Source organism: Lycium ferocissimum, chromosome 2, assembly GCF_029784015.1.
Source record: "Lycium ferocissimum isolate CSIRO_LF1 chromosome 2, AGI_CSIRO_Lferr_CH_V1, whole genome shotgun sequence".
Lineage (NCBI taxonomy): Eukaryota > Viridiplantae > Streptophyta > Magnoliopsida > Solanales > Solanaceae > Lycium > Lycium ferocissimum.
This window is the reverse complement of record NC_081343.1, coordinates 1817054-1822233: the sequence shown is the minus strand read 5'-3', so window position 1 is coordinate 1822233 and position 5180 is coordinate 1817054.

Sequence of the window (5180 nt, the reverse complement as noted above, 5' to 3'; positions counted from 1 at the left end):
TCCTCTCTTCTAGTGGTCAATTTCTCGATCAGGAGAGAATGATTTGGGTTGGTAGGGGTATGGAAAGAAACAGTGGGGTGGTTTGGTTTGGTGGAGGTAGTTTTGGTAGTGGGTAGTGAGATAGTGCTTGGTAGCGTAGTGATACTCGCTTGGGCATTTTGTGGTGCTTGGAAGGATGGAACAGAGTGAGTGGTTGTGGTGTTCATTGGTGTCGGGGTATGGTGAGATGTACCAATGTGCCCCTCGGGGATTCGAGTAAATGGTATAGTAGTCACAGTGGACTGAGTGGGGAAGTGATCGGGTAATGGGGAGTTCAGAGATGAAAAGAAAGATGGAGGCCTTCTTCTTCCAGTAGGTGCCTCTCGGGCAGCATTAACAGCTTTGTTGCGAGCCACCTCTTCTTGGAGGATAGCAATCTTCTCAAACATCATTTTCATGACGTCCTCAGTAGGAGAAGCTTTTGGCAATTTGCGCAGTGGCGATTCACGGAAAGCAATGTCAGTAGGAGTAGTCTCATTTCTTGAAGTATCAGTCATCTTTTGCTTGCCTTTTTCTTGTTAGGACAGGGATGCTATTGCTGCTTTGGATCGGGTGAAGTATACCAGCGTGAACACAAATCAACTTCTCTTTCTGTAAGAAAAGAATAACTCAAAGCTAAAGAAGTTTGTACGTTAGAAAAGGGAGATAAAGCAAGATATCGCACATAGGAAAGTAATTTAAACAATTAGCACATAATGAGTCATATGTTTGATTTAAATGCTTAATCGATCTCTTGTACAGGGTTTTGGGTACTTGGGCTTTGTTAAGTGAGGGGAATATAATATTTATAATATATAGGGACCGAGTCTTACGTTATTTTGCCTACGTATCCCTCCGCGGAAAGTCGGAGCCCTTCCGTAGTTCGGTTTCAAGATAAGACTCCCTACCTTAAAACCTACCCATGACCAGGCCCGATAGGGGCTTCCTGCGTATCCCTCCTCGGGACATTAGGTCATCGCAGTTCCATTTACACAAAAGTAGGGGGGACAAATCCGTATTAAGTACACAAAATGGGATCCCAAAAGGTTACCTTTCTTTTTAGGTCAAAACAGTTTGTTTTTTGTCCCGTTCCGGCCTTTCCCGATACACAGATGCTCTAAATCCTGTACCGGGTGGGAGCGCAACCAAATAGCACCTTTCTAGACAGTTCTCCACCTCGACTTGAATGTGCGCACTTTTACATGTCGTGGCCCAACTCCCGGAATGGTACAAACATATTTTGCGGCGACTAACTCCGGCAGTTTGAGCCATGGTTCGATGGGGCTAATCTTCCCAATCTTCGTACCAACACGGAAGATGCTTGCCGTAAGAGTCCTTAAATATCATTAAAGTCATTACTCCAAATATGAGTATTCGACGTAATCCTTCGGTTGGGCGATGTTGTCATGGACCAAAAGTGAATGTGGGCCCACGTCTTGGTGATGCTTTTCTTATCTATCACCGATGAGCCTTGTGCTTAAAGCCAAACATTGGTTGATGGTGTTCCGCTAATCCCGTGGATAAGGGCATCTCTTGTGCGCAAGCAGCACACGATGGCCACGTGTCGAAGGCGATGCGACATTCCTTTGCTTCGAAACTTGATCATCATCTCCTCGCTCGTTATGTGCTTAGGCGAGGCACGGTAGGGACAATCCAACGCCTTAAGCGCAATGGCCCACCATTCGAGCGAGGCTGGTCGGACATACTCTATTCATTCCTCGGGCTCTCCCCTTGGACTCGATGGTTCAACAGAAGTTCCTCCATTATCGGGATGTATTCGGGAAGGATCCTTTTTCTCTTGTCCAGGATGTTCTCTCCTTGAGCTTCAATTGGTTCCTTGGGCGGACTTTTCGCCGAATCCATTAATTCATCAGCCTCTTTGATCTTGGCCTTGACTACTCGGATTTTCTTTTCGAGATCTTGAATTTTTCGGCGAAGCGAGACCTCATTCTTTCTCATAACTTCCAGCTTTGGTGCGTTCTTGGTGTTCATCTTCAGATTCTGAGAAGGTTGCTAGACCTAGTACGGGTATTTTTGTTCATTTTTTCTTTGGGTGAGTGGGCGGTACTTGAGATCAATTAAGCATTTAAGCGAAACATATGAAAGCAAGTAAATCACACAAAGTATTTTATAACATTTACAGTACCCGCGTTCCTGAACAGACTAATCGTTTGAAACATAAATGTGTCATTTGAATCAAACCATTGCCTCATAATCATTAATAATTGTTACGGTTCACTTTCACGTGAGTGCATAAAAGCTACTATGAGGTTGTTGGTGCCCTAATTGGATTTTATATTTTTTAGAGTCACCACCTAATTTTATAAAAGAAATTAGGAAAATCGGGTAAAAAAGATTTAACAAAACAAGAGAAAAATCCTTTTAAACCAGAGTTCGACGTAAGGGTTCTGGTGATCCCCTAGGGAAGGCTTTAAGCACCCTAGTATTAAAATCCGTAGAATACGGTTGACCTACGAAAACGATGTATGATTAATTGTTATTATTGCTATAAACTGTTTACTTTCTTGCAAAAATTGTCATGTCATATCATAACTAGATTTTTTGGCAAAAAGTCTTTAAGGAAAAGAGGTTTTTTGGGGAAATGGTTTTATAAGAGTTGAAATCATTTCATTTTCGAATCAAAATACACTTAAGATTTTCTCTTAAGTAGAGTTTCTACTAACTTGGTCCAATGTCATGATTATATATATATATATATATATATATATATATTCTCCCTTGAAAATAGCATAAGTATTATAAGCATAAATAAAGAAAATGATTTCACTCAGTTAATCATTTTAGCTCGTTTAAGGTCAACCATATTCCTTACCAAAGCCATGTTCCCAAACTTGGGTTTGAAGGAAATTTCAATCATTTGAATTCATTTAAGTTGAGTCCAACCCAAAATAAGCTTTGGAAAACTGTTTTAAGGTCCAAGACTTACCCATGAATATTATTTTCCACTTTCTTTTCTCAAACTCTTTAAATCATGAAATATACTTTAAAGCTATTACTTAAAGGTAATCAATTTTTGTATAAGAAAAGATTTTTTCACTTTCATTTACTTTTAAACAAATGGAATACAACTCATTCCTTTCAGGTCTAAGTTGAAACATATTCGAGTCCCTATCCGCATCATTTGCCTAAATTCTAGATTCTAACTTATAAGGATTTCAATATCTACATAAATGTATTTTTACATGTTTATACAAAACTAATGTAAACATCTTATGAAGAGAAGGGAAAGAAAGTTTAGCTTTTCGGGCTTGGGCCCAAATCTTTTAGCAATACTATTCCAATAGGTCTTCTATTCTTTTTCTAGTTCTTCATCTGAAGCTCCAATACTCCAAAGCTCTAAGCATCCGACTCTCTTAATTCGTCTTTAAGCTTGGCTCCACAAATTTGCTTATTTGTACCTCGCACATTGAAGGGAAAAGTAGTTAGTCAAAATAATAAGCCACCCCATAGGGTGAAGTTTATGAACATAATAATAATATCCCTCGGACTTGTATCAAATTTTGAGAGCTTTGATTATGAAGGCTCAGACTCATGTTTCCGAATGTGGCAAAGGAATCCGAAACATGTCTTGGCTGCAGACTAGTGGCCATTCTAGTTGCCTCGCCAAACGCATGTTCATTCCTACCTCGTGATACTACAATGAGGTCATCAACGCCTAAACCGATGGATAACCTTTCCGGACAAGGCATGGCCTCAAATTAATTTTTTTTTCATCGGCCCAAGTATAGTGTCTTGTTCAAATCAGTATGGTTTTTATCAAGTAATTTGTTCCTAAAAGAACATAGCAGCAGCAGCAGTTTTTTTAATCAAGAAACACTGCAGCAATTGGCTCTAGAAACGCAGCAACAGTGACCTCAAAGCTCAAATAAGGCAGCCACAGTTTTGCACATGGTGCAGCACTTGTATCAAGTGAAGTAGCAGCTTCTATTTTTTGCAAATGTAGCAGCTGTCCAATATAACAAGCAAGATAGACGAGCCTAACAACCAAGTACAGCATCTGTTCAAGAAATGCAGCAACCAGTTTCAATCAGAGCATCTACTCCCTTAAAGTGCAGCAACATTTTGGCTCAAGATACAACATCTTGCTTGCCTCGAAATGTAGCTTTCACTTGCATTAGGGGTGGGCGTTCGATTCTTCGATTCGGTTTAGCTATTTCGGTTTTGATTTTTTGAAGGTGGACACCGAACACCAAACCAAACTAGTTCGTTTCGGTTCTTTTGATTTCGATTTTTTAAAGTTTGGTTCGGTTCGATTTCGATTTTTTCAATTCAATTTTTTTGATATGATATTAGAAGCGATTCCATTTACACTAATTCATATTCTCAAAAGCAACAAAACATAAAACTAACAAATTAAAATCAAAATCAAACAAACAGGATACACAAAAACAGAAAATCATAACCATAATATACGATTACTAGGTATTATATACATACATTAAGAATAATTAAAAAAACACATAAAGGACATACATTAATTAAAAAAAAAAAAAAAAAAAAAAAAAAAAAAAAAAAAAAAAAAAATCCTAAAGACACATCCTAGTCACCTTTTTTTGTTAAGGATATTTAATTTTCTCAATTGAAGTGAAAAATTAGGGATACAAAAGCAAAATAAAGCTTATTACAATCATTTTTTTGCGCGGATTGCCCTTCTTTTGGGGTGGTCTTTAAATTTTGCCCATCATATTTGTGATCTTTAAATTATGCCCCTCATATTGCTGGTCTTTAATTTTTGCCCTTCGCATTGCAACTCTGAGCGTTCACGCAGAAATCATAAGGTTCTGAGTTCGAACCCCCGCTCAAGCATAAATTAAAAAAAAAAAATTGCAAGGCAAGGTTTGAGTCGCGTGTATGCCGGACCCGGCATATACTTGTTAAGGAATTACCAAATTTATGCGGGACCCGGCATACTATACCTTATAGGCGACTTAGCAGTATCTTTGGGTCCGACATACTTTGGTAATTCTTTAACAAGTTTATCTTGACAAGGGCATACTTTTAGTGGGCAAACTTTTATCGGACCAAGATAAACTTAGGAAGGAATTACCAAAGTTATGTCGAACCCGACATACTTATGCCAAGTACGCTTTATAAGGCATAAGTATGCTGGTCCGGCATAACTTTGGTAATTCTTTCACGAG